This window comes from Bombina bombina, chromosome 4 (genome assembly GCF_027579735.1).
Source record: "Bombina bombina isolate aBomBom1 chromosome 4, aBomBom1.pri, whole genome shotgun sequence".
NCBI lineage: Eukaryota > Metazoa > Chordata > Amphibia > Anura > Bombinatoridae > Bombina > Bombina bombina.
Window position 1 is genome coordinate 894,672,760 of NC_069502.1, and position 27,248 is coordinate 894,700,007.

At 35.1% G+C, this 27,248-nt stretch overlaps 1 protein-coding gene across 1 annotated transcript in view; it reads right to left on the reverse strand.

The window, feature by feature from the left end:
* Positions 1-16,434, reverse strand: part of RGS17 (regulator of G protein signaling 17) — a 258,855-nt gene extending 242,421 nt beyond the window's left edge. Inside the window, exon 1 of the mRNA XM_053711810.1 lies at positions 16,256-16,434. The gene's annotated coding sequence lies outside the window, so the exon portion shown is untranslated. The remainder of the gene's footprint in view (positions 1-16,255) is intronic.
* Positions 16,435-27,248: the final 10,814 nt, after the last annotated feature.

Consider the following 27,248-nt stretch of genomic DNA (forward strand, 5'->3'; position numbering starts at 1 on the left):
TGGTAAATATTAGCAAAGAAGGTTGTGAACAATTATCTTTAATGTTTAACCTTTTGATCTTTTGTTCAAAAAGTAAACAAAATACTCTGGTCTCATGGATATCAAACAATTGAAAACACAACACAGGTTATTCCAAATAAAACAATCTTTGTTAAATATATGTGTAGCACAATTATTGGCACCCTTTTAGTCAATACTTTTTGCTACCTCCCTTTGCCTAGATAACAGCTCTGAGTCTTCTCCTATAATGTCTGGTGAGGTTTGAGAATACATGGCAAGGGATCTGAGACAATTCCTCCATACAGAATCTCTCCAGATCCTTCAAATTTTGAGGTAAACGCTGGTGGAACCTCCTGTATAGCTCACCTCACAGGTTTTCTATGGGGTTAACGTCAAGGGACTAGGATGGCCATGGCAGGACGTTGATTTTGTGGTCAGTAAACCATTTCTGTGTTGATTTTGATGTATGTTTTGGATCATTACCACAGCCCATTTTAAGCTTTCTGGCAGATATATATATATATATATATATATATACATACAGTATCTCACAAAAGTGAGTACACCCCTCAAATATTTGTAAATATTTTGTTATATCTTTTCATGTGACAACACTGAAGAAATGACACTTTGCTACAATGTAAAGTAGTGAGTGTACAGCCTGCATAACAGTGTAAATTTGCTGTCCCCTCAAAATAACTCATCACACAGCCATTAATGTCTAAACCATTGGCAACAAAAGTGAGTACACCACTAAGTGGAAATGTCCAAATTGGGCCCAAAGTGTCAATATTTTGTGTGGCCACCATTATTTTCCAGCACTGCCTTACCCCTCTTGGGCATGGAGTTCACCAGAGCTTCAAAAGTTGCCACTGGAGTCCTCTTCCACTCCTCCATGACAACATCATGGAGCTGGTGGATGTTAGAGACCTTGCGCTCCCCCACCTTCCGTTTTAGGATGCCCCACAGATGCTCAATTGGGTTTAGGTCTGGAGACATGCTTAGCCAGTCCATCACCTCTATCCTCAGCTTCTTTAAAAAGGCAGTGGTCGTCATGGAGGTGTGTTTGGGGTCGTTATCATGTAGGAATACTGTCCTGCGGCCCAGTCTCCGAAGGGAGGGGTTCATGCTCTTCTTCAGTATGTCACAGTTAATGTTGGCATTCATGGTTCCCCCAATAAACTGTAGCTCCCCAGTGCCGGCAGCACCAATGCAGGCACAGACCATGACACTCCCACCACCATGCTTGACTGTAGGCAAGACACACTTATCTTTGTACTCCTCACCTGGTTGCCGCAAAACACGTTTAACACCATCGGAACCAAATAAGTTTATCTTGGTTCCAGTAATCCATGTCCTAGTCTTCAGCAAACTGTTTGCAGGCTTTCTTGTGCATCATCTTTAGAAGAGGCTTTCTTCTGGGACGACAGCCATGCAGACCAATTTGATGCAGTGTGCCGTGTATGGTATGAGCACTGACAGGCTGACCCCCCCACCCCTTCAACCTTTGCAGTAATGCTGGCAGCACTCATACGTCTATTTCCCAAAGACAACCTCTGGATATAATGCTGAGCACGTGCACTTAACTTCACTTAACCCAATTTGGCAGGGAGTTCACCAGAGCTTCACAGGTTGCTACTGGAGTCCTCTTCCACTCTTCCATGACGACATCATGGAGCTGGTGGATGTTAGAGACCTTTCGCTCCCCCACCTTCCGTTTGAGGATGCCTCACAGATGCTCAATAGGGTTTAGCTCTGGAGACATGCTTGGCCAGTCCATCACCTTTACCCTCATCTTCTTAAGCAAGGCAGTAGTCATCTTGGATATGTGTTTGGGGTCGTTATCATGTTGGAATACTGCCCTGCGGCCCAGTCCATGAAGGAAGGGGATCATGCTCTGCTTCAGTATGTCATAGTACATGTTGCCATTCATGGTTCCCTCAACGAACTGTAGCTCCCCAGTGCCGGCAGCACTAATGCAGGCCCAGACTATGACACTCGCACCACCATGCTTGACTGTAGGCAAGACACACTTGTCTTTGTACTCCTCACCTGGTTGCCACCACACTCTCTTGACACCATCTGAACCAGATAAGTTTATCTTGGTCTCATCGGACCACAGGTCATGGTTCCAGTAATCCATGTCCTTAGTCTGCTTGTCTTCAGCAAACTGTTTGCAGGCTTTCTTGTGCATAATCTTTAGAAGAGGCTTCTTCTGGGACAACAGCCATGCAGACCAATTTGATGCAGTGTGCGGCTTATGGTCTGAGCAATGACAGGGTGACCACCCACCCCTTCAACCTCTGCAGCAATGCTGGCAGCACTCATATGTTTATTTCCCAAAGACAATCTCTGGATATGATGCTGAGCACATGTACTCAACTTCTTTGGTCAACCATGGCGAGGCCTGTTCTGAGTGAAACCTGTCCTGTAAAACCGCTGTATGGTCTTGCCCACCGTGCTGCAGCTCAGTTTCAGGGTCTTGGCAATTTTCTTATAGCCTAGGCCATCTTTATGTAGAGCAGTGATTTGCAACCTTTTTTGTGCCGTGGCACAGTTATTTACATTAAAAAATCCTGTGGCACACCACCATCCCAAAATTTTACAAAATCACACGTAGCCTAATACAGGATATATATATATATATATATATATATATATATATACACACACACACACTGTACTGTGCTGTCATGCCATGCCTCCTACAAACTATACATGACATATTGACATTCATTCAAATACACCCCCGCACTGTTGTCAGTCTGCCGCGGCACACCTGAGGATCTCTCACGGCACACTAGTGTGCCACGGCACACTGGTTGAAAAACATTGATGTAGAGCAACAATTCTTTTTTTCAGATCCTCAGAGAGTTCTTTGCCATGATGTGCTATGTTGAACTTCCAGTGACCAGTATGAGAGAGTGCGAGAGTGATAACACCAAATTTAACACACCTGCTCGCCATTCACACCTGAGACCTTGTAACACTAATGAGTCACATGACACCGGGGAGGGAAAATGGCTAATTGGGCCCAATTTGGACATTTACACTTAGGGGTGTACTCACTTTTGTTGCCAATAGTTTAGACATTAATGGCTGTATGTTGAGTTATTCTGAGAGGACAGCAAATTTACACTGTTATACAGGCTGTACACTCACTACTTTACATTGTAGCAAAGTGTAATTTCTTCAGTGTTGTCACATGAAAAGATATAACAAAATATTTACAAAAGTTTGAGAGGTGTACTCACTTTTGTGAGATACTGTATATATATATATATATATATATATATATATATATATATATATATATATATATATATATATATATATATATATATATATATAATGATTCAATGAGAGCACTGTCACTTCCAAAGTTTAAATGCCAGGGTGCTAGCGGATATGTATATAAATGAAGGAAAGCACTCTCTGGTCTTTTGGTGAGTATTTAATCAAGCGTGAGGTTTCGGGGGCACACTCCCCTTCCTCAGACAAACAAAAACTGCATTCAACTGAAAATTTAAACAAAATAAGCCCCTCCCCCAGTGAAGAAATTGCGCCAAAAAACAGTTGTCATAGTGATCCTCAATAAACAAGTACTGGCTATCTAGAGCAGTGATTTTTAACCTTTTTTTGCCGTGGCACACTTTTTTACATTAAAAAATCCCGTGGCACACCACCATTCCAAAATTTAAAAAAAATCACATATTGTAGCCTAATACAGCATATATATATACACATACAAACAAAAAAACACATACTGTATGTATTGTGCTGTTATTCCATGCCTCCTACAAACTACCCCTGCACTGGGAGTAAAAAACAAGCAAAGTTTAAAAAATATGTCACACTGTTGTCAGTCTGCCGTGGCACACCTGAGGATCTCTCACGGCACACTAGTGTGCCACGGCACACTGGTTGAAAAACACTGATCTAGAGCCTAGTGCACAGGGCATCATACTCAATAACAGAAGAGCTCTATATAAGCATAAAAATAAAAAAAACAACATATTACAAAGAGCATTTCATGTGAAAATACATTTGAAAAATATATTCATTCCCATAATGTGCTGTATTGTAATGGCATACACAATAGTATCATCTCAAAAATCGTGATACATATACAACTATCCCACATGTGTCCCCTAGCACCCTGGTTAAGGTGAACTGTGTACATAATATACCTAGTTAGTGCAGTGTCTAGTGATTGATAGTGTTTATGTTTAACAACCTAGATGGACACCAGGAAACATAATATCTGAGGACCGTAATTGAGCTAAATCATATAATCATAATCCAGGTTCACAGAAACATCATATTACCTCCGGTACATGTTTATACTGTTTTACTAAAGGTAGTTCAAACTCTATCATTCTAATTCAATATTTAAATACCTAAATACCTGTTCCAGTATATTCCAGTTGCGATGAAGCACTAAGTTGTAGCGGGGGACACGCTCCTCACGGCCGTGACGTAAACAGTAAGCGCCATACCTCACTAGATTGTTAGTTGCCATAGCAACAATACACATAGAACAGCCGGTGGAAAAGACTTAGAAATGCTACGATCGCCACTCTGTTAACACATGACAGTTTCCACTTTACTGAGGCTGATTCAAGCCCAATTGTTCATTCAATATTTATCTACCTGGTCCAGTCTATTTAAGTTGCGGTAAAGCACTTAATTGTTACGAGGGACCCACTCATCACGGCACCCTGCCGTGGCATAAACAAGAAGCTCCGTGCCTCACTAAGTTACTGGTTGCCATAGCAACAAAATATGCAAATAAGCTGGTGACCAAGGTTTAGGAAAAGTATCATTGCCAATCGGTTGCGGCTAACCCGCCACCATGCAAGGAACCAATACATGCCTAACCTATAAACCAAAGTAAAAGAACTGAATAAGAGATAGCACGTAATGTCTAGCATATATATATATATATATCTGCCAAAAAGCTTAAAATGGGCTGTGGTAATGATCCAAAACATACATCAAAATCAACACAGAAATGGTTTACTATAATAAAATATTTACAAAAATGTGAGCGGTGTACTCACTTTTGTGAGATGTTGTGTGTCTATATATATATATATATATATATATATATATATATATATATATATATATGTGTGTGTGTGTGTGTGTGTATAAGGGTGTAAGATGAAGGTAAATCCAGATTGGGACAGGCATGCCCCTTCATCACACATCAAGAAAAGGATAATCTAATATATGTGCACACATACACCAAAGACCAAAAATAACTAGAAATAAAAAAACACCAACCTCAACACCCAAACATTTAATAAATGATTATGCCAAAATGACCAGAAACCAATTGCATTGTCATCTGGGAGTATTCTGCAGAGTCCAGGAGGGATAAATATATGAAACTGTCCCACATTCTTCCTCATAGTCCAGGTTTGGGAACTCTATCCCTCCTGCCTGCCTCTGGGTCACCTCAATCCTACCCATGCCCTGTTTGAACCCATCTGACCTGGTAACACGCTAACTCTGCACCTTGGATTCCTTGGCACCTTCCATAGGTTTCCTACACTTCCCTAGTTCTGGAATATTTTGTGAGGTATGAAATATGGATTACATTGGGTATGGTGGATTAAAAGAGAAGAATAATGATAATATTGAGTAAAACCTGATGAAAGAAGGTTGGTAAGAGAACAAGTGAGAATGTTCAATGCATAAGAAGAAGATGATAGTGTGGAAATGGTTAAGAAACAGAAGAAATGCATAGGAGACCTCAAAAATATACAATTAAAGGACCAGTCAACAGTAGATTTGCATAATCAACAAATGCAAGATAACAAGACAATGCAACAGCACTTAGTCTGAACTTCAAATAAGTAGTAGATTTTTTTCTGACAATTTTAAAAGTTATGTCTGTTTCCACTCCCCCTGTACCATGTGAGAGCCATCAACCAATCACAAATGCATACACGTACCATGTGACAGCCATCAGCCAATCACCAATGCATAAATGTTTGTTCTATGAATTATTGAACATGCTCAGTAGGAGCTGGTGACTCAAAACGTTTAAATATAAAAAGACTGTGCACATTTTGTTAATGGAAATAAATTGGAAAGTTGTTTAAAACTGCATGCTCTATCTGAATCATGAAAGTTTAATTTTGACTTGAGTGTCCCTTTAACGTCTTGTTGGGGAATTTGTTTCAGACTTTTGATTTGGTTGCCACCTTTACCAAGTTTTCCTGTATAGCTATAAGTTAAACATGCTGCAGGGAGAAACACGTAAAGTGCAGCAGTATATGAACAGTTTATGTTCCTCTCTGCAACATGTATAATTTATAATTCTGCAGGGAAACATGATTGGTCAGTGTAGGAATTAATATATGTGTCCCTTAAGGAGATAACAAATACTCAAGTGGCTCTTTAAGGTGTATGTCTATGGACTGCAAAACAATTTAATTTCTCTAACAAATTGACTTTTAAACATTCAAAATCTAGCCATTTTCGTTTCCTTACTAAAAATAAACATAAGCTGATTCAGAGCCAGATCTTTACCATATAGCTTCTATTGGTTCAGTGTTGTTCTAGAAGGGATTATTAGAAGTTTTTTTTTTTTTTAAAGGGACACGATATGCACTGATTTTCTAAAATGTAAAAATCCCCCTCAACTTTTCTAAAAAGTAAAAAAAAACAACAGAATCTCCCTTTACTCACCAGTAAAATATTATTTAATGTAAGATAAATATAATTATGGCACACTACTATTAGTGCTTAAAATGACATTAAAGTGCAAAAAGAAAATTCTGTATTGTGTTAGCATATTTTCCTATTGCACTATTGCTTAAATATAACTGTTTTACCCCTGCACTACTGGGAGGTAGTGTAACACATCTGGTGAGTCAAAGACTAGATGTTAGCTCTCATAGACCTAGACTACAAGTGGCGCCCTAATGTTAGAGCTCACCATATTGAAATATCGCTCCTGCGCTAAATTTCGTGTGTATTACAAGTAAAAAGTAAACGTGACCACACAAGTGCAAAGTAAATTTGGGCTCTTTGGGTTAGCACGACTGAAGTCCTTGTGTAAAGGGTTAGGGCTTAAATATAAGTTGTTAAAATAAAGTGTTACACTCATGTATACACTATCTAATAAAAAATATTCATATAAATATTTTAAAAAGTTATAAGGGCTAAAAGTTATATGTATATTACAAGTTATTTGAATGGAAAGGGATATAATGTATACATGCATACATATACATGTCTAAATATGTGTATATATATATATATATTTATATACACTGTATATATATATATATATATATATATATATATATATATATATATATATATATATATATATATATATATATATATATATATATATATATATATATATATATATATACAGGGAGTGCAGAATTATTAGGCAAGTTGTATTTTTGAGGATTAATTTTATTATTGAACAACAACCATGTTCTCAATGAACCCAAAAAACTCATTAATATCAAAGCTGAATAGTTTTGGAAATAGTTTTTAGTTTGTTTTTAGTTATAGGTATTTTAGGGGGATATCTGTGTGTGCAGGTGACTATTACTGTGCATAATTATTAGGCAACTTAACAAAAAACAAATATATACCCATTTCAATTATTTATTTTTACCAGTGAAACCAATATAACATCTCAACATTCACAAATATACATTTCTGACATTCAAAAACAAAACAAAAACAAATCAGTGACCAATATAGCCACATTTCTTTGCAAGGACACTCAAAAGCCTGCCATCCATGGATTCTGTCAGTGTTTTGATCTGTTCACCATCAACATTGCGTGCAGCAGCAACCACAGCCTCCCAGATACTGTTCAGAGAGGTGTACTGTTTTCCCTCCTTGTAAATCTCACATTTGATGATGGACCACAGGTTCTCAATGGGGTTCAAATCAGGTGAACAAGGAGGCCATGTCATTAGATTTTCTTCTTTTATACCCTTTCTTGCCAGCCACGCTGTGGAGTACTTGGACGCGTGTGATGGAGCATTGTCCTGCATGAAAATCATGTTTTTCTTGAAGGATGCAGACTTCTTCCTGTACCACTGCTAGAAGAAGGTGTCTTCCAGAAACTGGCAGAAGGACTGGGAGTTGAGCTTGACTCCATCCTCAACCCGAAAAAGCCCCACAAGCTTATCTTTGATGATACCAGCCCAAACCAGTACTCCACCTCTACCTTGCTGGCGCCTGAGTCAGACTGGAGCTCTCTGCCCTTTACCAATCCAGCCACGGGCCCATCCATCTGGCCCATCAAGACTCACTCTCATTTCATCAGTCCATAAAACCTTAGAAAAATCAGTCTTGAGATATTTCTTGGCCCAGTCTTGACGTTTCAGCTTGTGTGTCTTGTTCAGTGGTGGTCGTCTTTCAGCCTTTCTTACCTTGGCCATGTCTCTGAGTATTGCACACCTTGTGCTTTTGGGCACTCCAGTGATGTTGCAGCTCTGAAATATGGCCAAACTGGTGGCAAGTGGCATCTTGGCAGCTGCACGCTTGACTTTTCTCAGTTCATGGGCAGTTATTTTGCGCCTTGGTTTTTCCACACGCTTCTTGCGACCCTGTTGACTATTTTGAATGAAACGTTTGATTGTTCGATGATCACGCTTCAGAAGCTTTGCAATTTTAAGAGTGCTGCATCCCTCTGCAAGATATCTCACTATTTTTGACTTTTCTGAGCCTGTCAAGTCCTTCTTTTGACCCATTTTGCCAAAGGAAAGGAAGTTGCCTAATAATTATGCACACCTGATATAGGGTGTTGATGTCATTAGACCACACCCCTTCTCATTACACAGATGCACATCACCTAATATGCTTAATTGGTAGTAGGCTTTCGAGACTATACAGCTTGGAGTAAGACAACATGCATAAAGAGGATGATGTGGTCAAAATACTCATTTGCCTAATAATTCTGCACACAGTGTATATATATATATATATATATATATATATATATATATATATATATATATATATATATATGTATACAGTGGATATAAAAGCCTACACACCCCTGTTTAAATGTCAGGTTTTTGTGATGTAAAAAAATTAGACAAAGATAAATTATTTCAGAACGTTTTCCACCTTTAATGTGACCTATAAGCTGTACAACTCAATTGAAAAAACAAACTGAAATCTTTTAGGTGGAGGGAAGTAAACAAAAAACTAAAATAATGTGGTTGCATAAGTGTGCACACCCTTAAACTACTACTTTGTTGAAGCATCTTTTGATTTTATTACAGCACTCAGTCTTTTTGGGTATGACTCTATCAGCATGGCACATCTTGACTTGGTAAGATTTGTCCACTCTTCATTGCAAAAACAGTGCAAACCTGTCAGATTGCAAGGGCATCTCCTGTGCACAGCCTTCTATAGATCACCCCACAGATTTTCGATCTGAATTCTGGTCTGGACTCTGGCTGGGCCATTCAAAATCTTTAATCTTCTTCTGGTGAAGCCATTCCTTTGTTGATTTGGATGTATGCTTTGGATCGTTGTCATGCTGAACGATGAAGTTCCTCTTCATGTTCAGCTTTCTAGCAGAAGCCTGAAGTTTTGTGCCAATATTGACTGGTATTTGGAACTGTTCATAAATCCCTCTACCTTGACTAAGGCCCCAGTTCCAGCTGAATAAAAACAGCCCCAAAGCATGATGCTGCCACCACCATGCTTCACTGTGTTCTTTTGGTGATGTGCAGTATTGTTTTTGCCCCAAACATATCTTTTGGAATTTTGGCCAAAAAGTTCAACCTTGGTTTATCAGACCATAACACTTTTTTCCCACATGCTTTTGGGAGACTTCAGATGTGCTTTTGCAAAATGTAGCCTGACTTGGATGTTTTTTCTTTGTAAGAAAAGGCTTCCGTCTTGCCATCTACCCCATATCCCAGACATTTAAAGAATACAGGAGTTTGTTGTCACATGTACCACACAGGCAGTACTTGCCAGATATTCCTGCAGCTCCTTTAATGTTGCTGTAGGCCTCTTGGCAGCCTCCCAGATCAGTTTACTTCTCGTCTTTTCATCAATTTTGGAGGGCCGTCCAGTTCTTGGTAATGTCACTGTTGCGCCATATTTTCTTCACTTGATGATGACTGTCTTCACTGTGTTCCATGGCATATCTAATGCCTTGGAAATTCTTTTGTACCCTTCTCCTGACTGATACCTTTTAACAATGAGATCCTTCTGATGCTTTGGAAGCTCTCTGTGGACCATGGCTTTGCTGTAGGATGCGACTAAGAAAATGTCAGAAAAGACCAACTAGAGCAGCTGAACTTTATTTGGGATTAAACAGAGGCACTTTAAATGATGAGAGGTGTGTACTGACTCCTATTTAACATGATTTTGAATGTGATTGGTTAATTCTGAACACAGCTACCTCCCCAGTTATAAGACCATGTTATTTTAGGTTTTTTGTTTATTTCCCTCCACCTAAAAGATTTCAGTTTGTTTTTCAATTGTGTTGTACAGTTTAAAGGTCACATTAAAGGTGGAAAAAGTTCTGAAATTGTTTATCTTTGTCTCATTTTTTTACAGCACAGAAAACTGACATTTTAACAGGGGTGTGTAGACTTTTATATCCACTGTATATGCGTATTTATGTGTTTATATATGTATATAACTAAATATATACACATATAAAATGTGTGTGTACAAAAACACACACACACGCATACATAAATACATAGATACCTAAAAACATGAAAAAACATTTTTAGTAAATTTTATTATTTTAGAATGTGTTTTACTGTATGTACTGAACATATTTTACATTCTAGTGTTCTTCACATAGGAGAAAATGTATTATGTATTTTTAAATACATATTTAAAAACATTTTACTTTCAACTTGTAAAACTTGTAATATGCGCACTAACCCTCTTGCGTTAAAATATTACTTATGGCAGTGTTTGCGCACAAGCGAAAGCGCTAAATAGCACGCCCCTTGTAATCTGGCCCATTGTGAATTGCTGCTCCTGAGCCTACCTAAGTGTGCTTTTCAACAAACGATACCAAAAGAACAAACTACATTTGCTAATATAAGTAAATTTAAAACTCTCTTAAAACTACATGCTCTATGTAATATAGTAATAGCAAAGGGCTACAGGGGAGAGTATGTTTGCAGATGATACAAAAATGTGTAATAAAATAGATGTTCCAGGGGGGTAGACAAAATGAAAAGTGATACACAAAAATTGGAGGATTGGACAAATGACTGGGCAAAGTGCAAAATTACGCATTTAGCGAAGAAAAATCCAAATGCTAATTACAGACTCAATGACACTTTACTGTTACAAATGAGGAACGGGACTTAGGAATTATTTCAGATGATTTAAAATTTAGTAAACAATGTAGTATTACAGCAAGTAAGGCCAGCAGAATGCTTTGATTTATTGGTAGAGGTATTTGCAGCAGAAAAAGTAAGGTTCTTATGCCACTTTACAGATCATTGGGTAGGCCTCATTTTGAGTATCGTGTGCAGTTCTGGAGGCCATATCTCCAAAAGGATATAAACAAACTGGAATCTGTGCAAAGGAGGGCTACCAAAATGGTACATGGTCTAAGAAATAAAACGTACCAGTAGAGGCTCAATGGCCTAAATATGTATAGCTTAGAGGAGAGAAGGGAAAGAGGTGATATGATAGCAACGTTCAAGTATATTAAAGTGAAGGTAAAGTTAACTCGCTATGAAACTGTAATAATATTCTTTGCCCAAAACGAATATGAGTTTCATTCATAATATTTTTTTAATTAGCATTCTAAAGTAAGTTATTGCTGTTTGTACTCACTGTTTCTTTGCCGGCAAATTCAACCCGTTTTTTTAAGGGTTGGTCATCTGCCTCCAAGATCATGTGCGCATGCAATAAGATTTATTGCTTCATTTCTAAATACAAGCGCGCTCCCGTTTCGCGCATGCCTAGTAGTGTTATTCTGGAATTCCAATAGTAGGTAATAAGAAAAAATAATGCATGAGCATCAGAAAAACGAGTAGAGGATTATCGCATGCGCAGTAGGGAAAGAATCGTCGATTCGTGCATGAGCAGTTGATCTGAGGATCGTGAACTCGCTTTGGAAACACGTATAGAGCAGGTGGGACCGCTCTATACGTCACTCAATAGAAAATATGGAAATAGCGGTTGGGAGGAGTAAAGATCACAACAGTAGGGAATTATAAATATGTTTTATTTCATAAGTATAGAAAAAGTTAGTGAAAAAAACTTAGCGATTAGTTTATTTAGGTCTTGAATGATTAATTTGTGTCTTCAAATTGTTCCAACTTTACCTTTACTTTAAGGGGCTTAGTAAAGCTGGGGTTGTATTTTTCATAAAAAGAAAAATTCAAGAACAAGAGGTCATGATCTCAAGCTGAAGAGTAGTATATTCAGGAGTAATTTACGGAGGCACTTCTTTACAGAAAGGGTGATTGATTCATGGAACAAACTCCCACAAGAGGTGGTAATAACAAACACTTTAAGAATGACTGGACTAAGCATAAAGCTATCCTACGAACTAGATACATGTGTACTTTTATGAAACCCGACTATGTTTCTCTCCAAGGGATATGAAACCCAAACTTTTTATTTTGTTATTGAGACAGAGGATACAATTTAAAAAAAAATCCAGTTTACTTCTATTATTAAATTTGCTTTGTTCCCATGGTATTCTTTGTTGAAGAGATACTAGGTGTCTGAGCACTACATGGCAGGAAATAGTGCTGACATCTACAGCTTACAAATGGATACCATTCCTGCAAAACTGCTGCCATATATAGTGTTCCAGACACGTTCATGCTTCTGAGCTTGCATCCTGCTTTTCAACAAAAGATACCAACAGAATGGAGAAAATGTGATAATAGTAGTAAGTTAGAAAGTTGTTTAAAATTGCATGAAAGATAGAAAATTGGATTTCTTGTCCTTTAAAATTTGAATCCCTTCATGCTGGTAGCAAGTATTTAACATCGGAATGAAGTTTTAATCTAAACACTTGCTAGAAAAATTAAATCCCAAGATCACTGATGCAATCACGTGATTTTAAGGCCGGGATCGGATCATGAGGAACTGCCTACGATGCTGCCTATGGTGCAGGGCGCCATATAAGTTTGGACGTTCCATGTTGTCCTAATGGCATGAAGCGGTTAAAGAAATTCCATATACACATACTGTTTTCTAATCATAAGGATATGGTCTAAAATGTATTACACAAAGTAATTTGGGCTAGATTACAAGTGGAGCGCTAAATTATTGCGCTCCAGCAAACGGGCAAATTTGCCCGTTTGTGCAAGCGCAATTATTAACCGGCCATTACAAGTGGCCAGTTATTGCTACCACGACCTTGCGGTAGCAATTAGCACCACGAAAATTAACCAGAAATCTGACCTCTGGTTAATTTTCTAAAATTATCCCAAATGCCCTCAAAATAGAGGGCATTATAGTTTTTTAATTTAAAAAAATTTGCTTTTTTTTTTAAATAAAAAAAAATGCACTAGGCAGTTTTGGGGATTTAAAGTTGGTAGAAGTGGGGTGAGAAAAAAATGGCACTGAAAGTGCCTTTACATTGCGGTCTAGGGGAACTGTGTGCTCTCATAGACTGCAATGTATATATATATGTACATTTAGTATATGCTTAGATACATATATATTTATGTGTTAATATGTGTATAATATATATATATATATATATATATATATATAAGATCAGATACAATTTGTGAACACTTTATGTGTAGAAAATGAGTTAGACAAATGGTGTTGGATGGGATATTAGAAGTACTAGATAGGCTGCATTGTATCTCTTGGGCGTTATTTAGGAAAACACAGGTGTGTAGTGTCCATTCCCATAATTGTACAATTGCCTTTTTTTTTATGTCATTACAAACTGATATTTTGCTTAAACGGGTTATGGATGTAAAATGTAACTTTACTGATTCACTTAGAGCATGCAGTTTTTAGAGAATTTTTATTTTATAACTGTTATCAAATTTAACTTGCTATTGTGATATAATTTGCTGAAAACTATACCTAGGCAGATTTAAGAGCAGCAATGCACTACTGGGAGCTAGCGAGTGACAGTGTCTACACACATATGCCTCTTAGCTCACCAGCCATGTTCTCTAGTTACCAGTAGTGCACTGTTGCTCTGCAGCTGACTTTAACTCTGAGTTTAATCTCATTGTAGAAGTTCAACATACAGTTATATGCAACATTTTATTTTGAAACTTTATCTTTTTAACCCAGATAAACTGCCAATAGAGTGTAAAGATTTAATAGATGGTACTTTTTTAAAAGGGCATTTCTTATAATACACTTTCAATAATTTATTTGCTGCACTAATGCCATATGAAATGTAAGGTAATTAGAAAAACAGAAAGAATAGAGATTTGCATTTTTGTGAGGTAAAAATTAAGATATGATTACATTATCCATCTATCTGTCTGTCTGTCTATCTATTTACCTGTCTATATCTATCTATCTATCTATCTTTCTTTATCTATCTATTTTTTATCTATCTATCTGTATCTATCTATCTATCTATCTATATAGATGTATATATATATATATATATATACACACACACACATATATCTATCTTTATCTATCTATCTCTATCTATCTATCTCTATCTATCTATCTATCTATCTATCTATCTATCTATCTATCTATCTATATAGATGTGTGTGTGTGTGTGTGTATATATATATATATATATATATATATATATATATACATATATATATATACACCCATCTATCTATCTATATAGATGTGTGTGTATATATATATATATATATATATATATATATATATATATATATATATATATATATATATATATATATATATATATACACCCATTTATCTATCTATCTATCTAATCTATATATCTATCTATTGTATGTCTGTCTCCCTGTCTATCTGTGGGTGTTAATATATATATGTGTCTGAAAACAACATATAGAAAGATGGATATATACATGTACATACAAACACATAGGGTCCAATGATCAAAAACTCACTGACTAGCAACATTTTAAAGGAAGAGGGAGTGACAGTCTCCTGTTCAGATTAACAAATAAACATAGAAATAACCAGGAAAAAAATGAGCCCTTTTTTAGTCCTCTCATGTCTGATTTGCTGCAGCACAGAAGGCTTATTTCTAAGAAGGATGCTGCATACGTGTTAAACAAATAACTCATAGCAATTAGTAAACATTTATCAATATTTGCCCAGTGTGTGCACAATGTGCAATGATCATAGAGGAATTTACAAACACAGCAACCAGATCCAGTGGGCGTTCCTCCCCTACAACTGTAGGGCTTTAAAGCAATGCATTAGAGAAAGGCATAAATATTATGCATCTCTCCTCCCCCAACTCTTGGAATATACTGGGAACTCGACAATGACCTTAATTCACCGTGAGAGGGGGACTGGGGAGCACATACAGTGATTCGTTACCCTCCATTAAAAATCAGTGTTACCCACAGCAAGAATATGACACCATTAAACTGAAAAAGAGTGGGTAATAATTACTAAATGTATAACTTGTAAATATTGTCATGATATTCCCTCCTAATCACCCCTCCCTTTCTGTTTCTCCCCCTCCCCTATTTCTCATCCTCCATCACCGCCTCCAGCACTCACGTTTTTTGATAAGGTTTTTCCTGATGATCGGGTATGTTGTTCCCCCTCTATTTCCCCTCCCATATCTGTTGCAGCTGCCAGTATCAACTCTACATCCCTCTGTAGCTGCTAAACTGCTGGTGTGATGCTGCTATAGTGCAAATCCAGCTACTGCAGCACCAGACAAATGCACAATCCAGATGTCAGAATAAAAACGCTCAAATAATGTACAGCACATATATAAAAAAGGTAGAAAAACTAATCATATACATAAACTATACAAATATAATAAAATATATTTATGAGCCATTTAAAGTATTTCAATAAAGCTGCAGCATTCTAAGGATGACTTCACTCTGCCATCATTTTTTTTTTTAAGGGTAGACCCTGCAAGCAGTTTCTCTCTTTTTTTTTCTCCTATAATTATTTATTTATCACACAGTCTTATTGTGCCTTTATTTTCTTTTTATAAAGCAGACATATTGGTGCTGTGGGGGTGAAGTGATTGCAGGAAGGTAAAGGTGCTAAAGGAAGAGGAGGGTTGTTATATTTGATATAAGGAAGAGGAGAGTTGTTATATTTTATATTGCAGGTCGTATCTTACCACTCGCTTTGCACAGGGGGCTGCCGCAGCTGCTGCCTGGAAAGGAGCTGTCCGGGAGAGGCTGCGATGCTCTCTAGCCGAGATGTGTTGCTGCCATCCGCCCCAACTTCAGCACCCAACCAGGAGGAATAGAGGGAGAAAAAAAGAGAGAGCGAGAAAGACAGAGGATGAAATATAGAGGGAGGGAGCGAAAAGAGTGTGAGAGAAAAAAGCAAAGGGAGGGGGAGAAGAGAAGTGATAGTAACAGATTGTGTATCCCCATCAGATTGTGTAGCGCTCTCTCATGCACCAGCATTCAGCATCTGACCCCTCCTCTCACTCTCTCAAAGCCTTTCTTAGCTTTGTTCTCTTAAGGTGGACTCGAACAGATGTTGCTCACTACAGCAGCAGCAACTGGAGCTTGGAAAGCCACAAATTGAATCAGATTGACTTTGAGTGTTTATGAAATCAGTAAGAACATGTAGATTATGCCACTTCCTGCTCAACTGATTACATGCAAACAGCTATGGCATATTTTGCATAGATCAGCAACAACATAAACAGTTATAATTCTCTATATAATAACACTTATATACTAAATAGATTATAATTATTAAATTGAAAACTGCCTGCAAATCTAATATATTGTATCATAGATACAATTATTCTATAACTATAGTTTAAAGGCATATACAAGTGCAAAAAAATGCTCTAATTGTTTAAAGCATTTTATTATTATGCTCTTCCTTGTATATGGTTATCTATGAGTTGTTGAACCCCCTGCAAATGGTTTAACACATAGGTAAATTAGCTCCAGAGATAGAGAAATGGTTGGTCATTGGCTCATTATCTGTGTTCAGCTAGCTCCCAGTTGTGCTGTGTTGCTCTTGATTTGTCATAGTTTTATGAGGTTTGTGCTAGCAAATTAAAGCATTTTCTTATTACACTTTTATGTTAAGGGGCATGTATCCCAAATTATTTGATTCAGATAGAGCATGCAGGTTTAACCCCTTAGTGAGGTTTTGGAAATTTTTTGGAGTGTAGGCGCAAGTGAATGCTTTTACCCCTGTCTTGATTATTCAGTATCCTTATCTAAGGTAATTGTATAAAAAATTTTGACACTTGTTTAAATAACAAATATATTTATTTGAAAAATAAGAAAAGAAATCTCTTTAAAAATTCCAATATGGACTTTGTGACACGTGGTTTACAAGTTCTGATAGGTCTTGTAACTAATATGTGAAGTCTATGACTAGTGTTACAAGATTAATGGTATAGGTGTATAGTAACAATATGTTTGGTAATGATATATTTAGTGACAATATGTTCATAAGAAATGCAATGAAACAACCTATGTGTTTGGATAATGTTTTAAAAATTAGGACTCGTTAGAGTGTTGTACCTAGTGCATTGAAAACCTAGTACACAGTCTGAAAAGTCAAATTTACAGTTTGGAAGGGATCTTTATGTTTGTAGAGTTTTGCTAATCCAAATATTTCTAGTTTTGCTATATATATAGAAAAATATTCTTGGTGCTTGTTCCTGGTATCAACACTTATTAGCTTTCACATAAATCACTGTCATATGAGAGAGGAAAGGAAAATGTTTGGACATTTGTTGCTTAAAATCTTACAAGTATTTGTTGCTTGAAATCTTACAAATATTTCATAAAACATATATTGCTAAAAAATGTAAACATATATATTTACGGTTAAAACTGTATTTCTGCAATTATAAAACTGTATTTCTGCAATTATAAAACATATATTGCTAAAAATGTAAAAATATATATTAAAGGTTGAAACTGTATTTCTGCAATTTTAAACTAGCTCATAGTCGGCCGACTAGTGTATGGCAATTTAAATTGCACAGGAAATTTTTTATATTCGTTGGTAACCCAGTATCAATGTTAAAAGAAAGAAAAAAACCACCGGTGGATTTGTTATTTGAAAGTCGTTTTTCTTAAAAGCTTTTTTTGAATAATTTGTGTCGGTTTATATTAGACACTCCTATTTGCGCCAGTATCCTTGAGTGTTTAACACTGTCAATATGTGTTGAAATAAGAACTATAATTACCACAGCTCTACGGTCTAGGGAAGTATTAGAGTAAGGAGCGTTAAGACTTACTGTACTCCTAGCCGATTCTGGAGCCTGGTTCGAGTTGTTGCGCTCTTTTTTGGAGGATGTCGAGTTCCGCTGACTGTGTGCAGCTCCGTTTCTCTTCTGATGTGGGTAGTCTTTGTAACGGTCTGCTGGTATAGACTGAAGTGCTGGAGTAGATACAAATTGGAAGTGTTTTTCTTTGAAGGCTTTGATCCGTCTTTTACCGCTTATCCAAAAAGCGGAAGGTGTAAAAAAACTGGGCTTATATCAGGAATAGTTTATAGCCTCAGTAGGTGAAATCTTTTCTTTGTTAGTACCACAGTATTTCGCTACGCGTTTCGGCCGTTACACTGGCCTTTTTCAAGCTGTAATACTGTGTGTTGGTTTGGCGGTCTTTTTATTTGCACAATATCTTCAATTAGATACTTAGTGTTCAATCATTCAATTTATTTTTCAATGGATGGGCATGCAGCTGTTTTAAGTTGTCTTTGTAGTTACATTTTATGTACCACCCATAGATGTAACAGTATTCGTTCCTAATTATAAAGATGTAGGTAATTTTCTTTGTGGTTACATTTTGTAGCAATAATCATTCATAATTGTAATGAAGTCGAGAGCGAACAACTTTTTGCATGCAGATATAGTAGTAGTAGCTAATGCGTGTTAAAAAGTGCGTGTTAAAAATGTTTTTAAACTATTCTGATGTGAGAGAGTGTAAACACGAATTTCTGAAGATATAGACAAAATTTAAACAAAATTTAAACAAAATTTAAACAAATTTCTGAAGAGATGAAAAATAGAATAAAAAATACTTGGTAAAGTCAGAGGATAAAATGCTTTGTCTTTTGTTGAAGATCATTTGGTAATAATATATTTGTATATGGTATGTTTATACTTTTATTAAAAAACTTATTTTAACCCTCATATTCCTTTGTTGAGGAGACCTATGATTATCTGAAAGAGGTTTTTGAATATGTTTAAACAAATTCGTGATCCTTTGTTGAAGGGTTTAGAGATTTATGATTGTATGGAAAAAATGTATGATTGTATGGGAAAGAATGTAGGAAAAAATGTTGGAGAAATATTTTTTCAGATATAATACGATCCAAAATATATATATATATATATATATATATATACTTCTCCAATCTTAGTTGTTTTTTGAAGAATTAGAGATTTTTCTATCTGAAAATTTTTTTCTTTTTTTGTAAAAAGATTTTTTCAAAATTTCATCATATTGTGAGGACTTATATTATTGACTATTTGGGGGTATTTTATTGTTTTAAGAAGCTGTTAAGGTTGAAATCTATATTCAGACCCTTTGGCTGTAGTGTTTGTAATTTAAAAATCCATTTTGCTTCTGCTTGTAGTAGTGCTGTGGATTGGTTACCCCCTCTAATGTTTTTCTTTATCTTTTCTATAGCTGTAAAATTAAAGAATTTTAGATTGCTGTTATTACATAGTCTGAAGTGTTTTGGGACAGGTAGTTCTAAATTTCTTTTCTCTTCTGAGTTTTCTATAGACAGGATGTGTTCACGTATCCTTTCTCTTATAGTTCTTTCTGTTTCTCCTGTATATTGTAGATTGCATTTTTTGCATTCTATAAGATAAATTATATTTTTGTCCATACACCTGATAGTATTGTTTATCTTGTATGTTTGTTTCGTATTATTAGATGTAAATGTGTGGGTCTTTTTTGAGTGCCTGCAGGCCTTACAGATATGGCAAGGATAAAAACCTTTTAGCTCAGTTCCTAGTACCCCTTTCTCAACGTTTTTACATCTGTTATTCTTCATTGATGGTGCTAGTCTATTTTTTAAAGTGTTTGCTCTCCGATATATGAATCTTGGCCTTTTTGGTAGTAGAGGTCCAATATCTGGATCATAGCTTAGGATGTTCCAGTGTTTATTTATGATTTTTTCTATTGCCTGCTTATCTTCTCCATATTGAGTGATAAATGGTACATTTATTCTGTCTATTGTTGTGTTTGGAAGTTTATTTTTCTTGGTATTGTGATTCAGGATGTCTGATCTATTAGTGTTCCTTACTTCTTCTATATCTTTTTCTATTTGTGATATATTGTAACCTCTATCTATAAATTTTTGTTTAAAAATTTCACTTTGTTCTTCAAAGACTTTGGGATCATTGCAGTTTCTTTTTAATCTTAGAAACTGTCCTTTAGGTATGTTTTGTTTCCATCTTTTTAAATGTCAGCTTTCCCAGTGGATGTAATTATTTGCATCCACTTCTTTGAAGAATGTTTTTGTATTCATTTTTTCATTATTTGTTGAGATTTCTAGATCTAAATAGCTGATTTTATCTTTACTGAAGGTGTGTGTAAAAGTTAAGTTTTTATTGTTATTGTTCATGGTCTGTATGCAGTTTGTCAGATCTTCCTCATTGCCTTTCCATATAAAAAAGAGATCATCTATGTATCTCTTGTACAGTATAATGTTCTTTTTGTATGGACTATTGTTGAAAAAATTGTCTTCCCATAGGCCCATGAACAGGTTTGCGTAACTGGGGGCGAATTTTGTGCCCATGGCAGTCCCGCAAACCTGTTCATAGAAAGCCCCATCATATAGGAAGTAATTATGTGTTAAGATAAAATTGATTCCATCTAAGATGAATTCAATTTGATTTGGTGGCATTCCACCTTCAACAGTTAGATAGTGTTTGATTGCATCTATTCCATCACTGTGCTTTATACATGTGTATAGTGATGAAACATCACATGTTGCTAGTAAATAATCTGATTCCCATGGAATTTCCTCCAGTATTTTTAGGAGACTGGAAGAATCTCTTAAATAAGAGTCTAGTTTTTTCACATGCAGTTGAAGAAACTTATCTATATATGCAGATAAATTAGATGTCAGGGAGTTTATTCCCGATATTATCGGACGTCCTGGAGGATTTTTTAAGTCTTTGTGTATTTTGGGGAGTCCATAGATAATAGGAATTCTCGGATAAGTTGGGTATAAATAGTCGTATTCTTTGTCAGTTATAATTCCACATGTTTTAGCCTTCTCTAGGTGATGTTTTAAGAAGATTTGATATACTCTAGTGGGGTTACTAGTCATTTTCTTGTATGTATTAGTATCATCCAATAATTTAAAAATCATATCATTATATTGTGATTTGTCCAGGATCACTATACCTCCCCCTTTGTCTGCTGGTTTAATGATAATTTCATTGTTCTTCTCTAATTCTGTTATTAATAGTTTTTGTTTTCTAGTAAGGTTCTGTTTTTTTGTCTTTTTTTCTTTTAAGTTACTTATGTCAGTTGTTATTAATTTTTCGAACGTGTCTATATATTTACCTTTTTCATTTTTGGGGTAAAAATTTGATTTTCTTTTTAGGTCAGTGTGTATATAGCCTTTTTCATCTTTAATGAAAGTTTTTGTTTCCCTTATTTTGTTGGTTTCACCATTAGATGTTTCTATTGGATTTTTTATAAAATATTTCTTTAATGTCAAATTTCGGACAAATTTGTGTGCATCTATAAATGTATTAAATTTGTCTATTGTTTGAGTAGGTGCAAAAGATAGCCCTTTATTCAATATTTGTTTTTGTTCGTCATTAAGCTGAATTTTGCTAAGATTATATATTCCCTGTTGGGTTTTTACTTCTTTCTTTTCATTTCCTGAAAGTGTGCCCTCTGATGATATTGTTGTTCTTTTTGATCTTTTTGGTCTCCCTCCTCTTGTTCCCCTCTTTCTGAATTTCTTCTTTTTCTTCTCCCTGAGTTTTGGTTTGGGCCTAGTTCTAAAAAAGAGGGATGTTGGTTTATGTTGGTTGTGTGTGGTGTGTTTTTATCTTCTTCCCTTCTTGGTTCTTTTATTTCATTCCTTTTTGGTATTTCATAATTTTCTAGAGCTGAGAATCTATTGTAGTTGCTAAATGATTTATTGTGTGTATTTTGGTATCCGTTATAGGTGTTAACTGATTGGTAATGTGCTCTTTGTTGTTCATGTGTTCTTTTATAATCATTATGATTTTGATAGTATGTTTGGTTGTGCTGAAACCACACATGTTCTTGAGGTCTCCTATTACGCCAGTAGTTATTCTCATTGTAGTTATTTTTTTCTTTTTTGTATTCTACTCTTTGCCAGGATGGTCTTAATCTATAATCCTTCTGTTCTCTTTTTTCAATTTCATTAAGATTGAGATAACAGAATTGAAAAAAAATTGAAAAAAGAGAACAGAAGGATTATAGATTAAGACCATCCTGGCAAAGAGTAGAATACAAAAAAGAAAAAAATAACTACCACCAGACAGACTCCGTACAACATAATTACTATAGAAATGAACCTTATAACAACTACTACAATGAGAATAACTACTGGCGTAATAGGAGACCTCAAGAACATGTGAGGTTTCAGCACAACCAAACATACTATCAAAATCATAATGATTATAAAAGAACACATGAACAACAAAGAGCACATTACCAATCAGTTAACACCTATAACGGATACCAAAATACACACAATAAATCATTTAGCAACTACAATAGATTCTCAGCTCTAGAAAATTATGAAATACCAAAAAGGAATGAAATAAAAGAACCAAGAAGGGAAGAAGATAAAAACACACCACACACAACCAACATAAACCAACATCCCTCTTTTTTAGAACTAGGCCCAAACCAAAACTCAGGGAGAAGAAAGAGAAGAAATTCAGAAAGAGGGGAACAAGAGGAGGGAGACCAAAAAGATCAAAAAGAACAACAATATCATCAGAGGGCACACTTTCAGGAAATGAAAAGAAAGAAGTAAAAACCCAACAGGGAATATATAATCTTAGCAAAATTCAGCTTAATGACGAACAAAAACAAATATTGAATAAAGGGCTATCTTTTGCACCTACTCAAACAATAGACAAATTTAATACATTTATAGATGCACACAAATTTGTCCGAAATTTGACATTAAAGAAATATTTTATAAAAAATCCAATAGAAACATCTAATGGTGAAACCAACAAAATAAGGGAAACAAAAACTTTCTTTAAAGATGAAAAAGGCTATATACACACTGACCTAAAAAGAAAATCAAATTTTTACCCCAAAAATGAAAAAGGTAAATATATAGACACGTTCGAAAAATTAATAACAACTGACATAAGTAACTTAAAAGAAAAAAAGACAAAAAAACAGAACCTTACTAGAAAACAAAAACTATTAATAACAGAATTAGAGAAGAACAATGAAATTATCATTAAACCAGCAGACAAAGGGGGAGGTATAGTGATCCTGGACAAATCACAATATAATGATATGATTTTTAAATTATTGGATGATACTAATACATACAAGAAAATGACTAGTAACCCCACTAGAGTATATCAAATCTTCTTAAAACATCACCTAGAGAAGGCTAAAACATGTGGAATTATAACTGACAAAGAATACGACTATTTATACCCAACTTATCCGAGAATTCCTATTATCTATGGACTCCCCAAAATACACAAAGACTTAAAAAATCCTCCAGGACGTCCGATAATATCGGGAATAAACTCCCTGACATCTAATTTATCTGCATATATAGATAAGTTTCTTCAACTGCATGTGAAAAAACTAGACTCTTATTTAAGAGATTCTTCCAGTCTCCTAAAAATACTGGAGGAAATTCCATGGGAATCAGATTATTTACTAGCAACATGTGATGTTTCATCACTATACACATGTATAAAGCACAGTGATGGAATAGATGCAATCAAACACTATCTAACTGTTGAAGGTGGAATGCCACCAAATCAAATTGAATTCATCTTAGATGGAATCAATTTTATCTTAACACATAATTACTTCCTATATGATGGGGCTTTCTATGAACAGGTTTGCGGGACTGCCATGGGCACAAAATTCGCCCCCAGTTACGCAAACCTGTTCATGGGCCTATGGGAAGACAATTTTTTCAACAATAGTCCATACAAAAAGAACATTATACTGTACAAGAGATACATAGATGATCTCTTTTTTATATGGAAAGGCAATGAGGAAGATCTGACAAACTGCATACAGACCATGAACAATAACAATAAAAACTTAACTTTTACACACACCTTCAGTAAAGATAAAATCAGCTATTTAGATCTAGAAATCTCAACAAATAATGAAAAAATTAATACAAAAACATTCTTCAAAGAAGTGGATGCAAATAATTACATCCACTGGGAAAGCTGCCATTTAAAAAGATGGAAACAAAACATACCTAAAGGACAGTTTCTAAGATTAAAAAGAAACTGCAATGATCCCAAAGTCTTTGAAGAACAAAGTGAAATTTTTAAACAAAAATTTATAGATAGAGGTTACAATATATCACAAATAGAAAAAGATATAGAAGAAGTAAGGAACACTAATAGATCAGACATCCTGAATCACAATACCAAGAAAAATAAACTTCCAAACACAACAATAGACAGAATAAATGTACCATTTATCACTCAATATGGAGAAGATAAGCAGGCAATAGAAAAAATCATAAATAAACACTGGAACATCCTAAGCTATGATCCAGATATTGGACCTCTACTACCAAAAAGGCCAAGATTCATATATCGGAGAGCAAACACTTTAAAAAATAGACTAGCACCATCAATGAAGAATAACAGATGTAAAAACGTTGAGAAAGGGGTACTAGGAACTGAGCTAAAAGGTTTTTATCCTTGCCATATCTGTAAGGCCTGCAGGCACTCAAAAAAGACCCACACATTTACATCTAATAATACGAAACAAACATACAAGATAAACAATACTATCAGGTGTATGGACAAAAATATAATTTATCTTATAGAATGCAAAAAATGCAATCTACAATATACAGGAGAAACAGAAAGAACTATAAGAGAAAGGATACGTGAACACATCCTGTCTATAGAAAACTCAGAAGAGAAAAGAAATTTAGAACTACCTGTCCCAAAACACTTCAGACTATGTAATAACAGCAATCTAAAATTCTTTAATTTTACAGCTATAGAAAAGATAAAGAAAAACATTAGAGGGGGTAACCAATCCACAGCACTACTACAAGCAGAAGCAAAATGGATTTTTAAATTACAAACACTACAGCCAAAGGGTCTGAATATAGATTTCAACCTTAACAGCTTCTTAAAACAATAAAATACCCCCAAATAGTCAATAATATAAGTCCTCACAATATGATGAAATTTTGAAAAAATCTTTTTACAAAAAAAGAAAAAAATTTTCAGATAGAAAAATCTCTAATTCTTCAAAAAACAACTAAGATTGGAGAAGTATATATATATATATATATATATATATATATATATATATTTTGGATCGTATTATATCTGAAAAAATATTTCTCCAACATTTTTTCCTACATTCTTTCCCATACAATCATACATTTTTTCCATACAATCATAAATCTCTAAACCCTTCAACAAAGGATCACGAATTTGTTTAAACATATTCAAAAACCTCTTTCAGATAATCATAGGTCTCCTCAACAAAGGAATATGAGGGTTAAAATAAGTTTTTTAATAAAAGTATAAACATACCATATACAAATATATTATTACCAAATGATCTTCAACAAAAGACAAAGCATTTTATCCTCTGACTTTACCAAGTATTTTTTATTCTATTTTTCATCTCTTCAGAAATTTGTTTAAATTTTGTTTAAATTTTGTTTAAATTTTGTCTATATCTTCAGAAATTCGTGTTTACACTCTCTCACATCAGAATAGTTTAAAAACATTTTTAACACGCACTTTTTAACACGCATTAGCTACTACTACTATATCTGCATGCAAAAAGTTGTTCGCTCTCGACTTCATTACAATTATGAATGATTATTGCTACAAAATGTAACCACAAAGAAAATTACCTACATCTTTATAATTAGGAACGAATACTGTTACATCTATGGGTGGTACATAAAATGTAACTACAAAGACAACTTAAAACAGCTGCATGCCCATCCATTGAAAAATAAATTGAATGATTGAACACTAAGTATCTAATTGAAGATATTGTGCAGATAAAAAGACCGCCAAACCAACACACAGTATTACAGCTTGAAAAAGGCCAGTGTAACGGCCGAAACGCGTAGCGAAATACTAACAAAGAAAAGATTTCACCTACTGAGGCTATAAACTATTCCTGATATAAGCCCAGTTTTTTTACACCTTCCGCTTTTTGGATAAGCGGTAAAAGACGGATCAAAGCCTTCAAAGAAAAACACTTCCAATTTGTATCTACTCCAGCACTTCAGTCTATACCAGCAGACCGTTACAAAGACTACCCACATCAGAAGAGAAACGGAGCTGCACACAGTCAGCGGAACTCGACATCCTCCAAAAAAGAGCGCAACAACTCGAACCAGGCTCCAGAATCGGCTAGGAGTACAGTAAGTCTTAACGCTCCTTACTCTAATACTTCCCTAGACCGTAGAGCTGTGGTAATTATAGTTCTTATTTCAACACATATTGACAGTGTTAAACACTCAAGGATACTGGCGCAAATAGGAGTGTCTAATATAAACCGACACAAATTATTCAAAAAAAGCTTTTAAGAAAAACGACTTTCAAATAACAAATCCACCGGTGGTTTTTTTCTTTCTTTTAACATTGATACTGGGTTACCAACGAATATAAAAAATTTCCTGTGCAATTTAAATTGCCATACACTAGTCGGCCGACTATGAGCTAGTTTAAAATTGCAGAAATACAGTTTCAACCTTTAATATATATTTTTACATTTTTAGCAATATATGTTTTATAATTGCAGAAATACAGTTTTATAATTGCAGAAATACAGTTTTAACCGTAAATATATATGTTTACATTTTTTAGCAATATATGTTTTATGAAATATTTGTAAGATTTCAAGCAACAAATACTTGTAAGATTTTAAGCAACAAATGTCCAAACATTTTCCTTT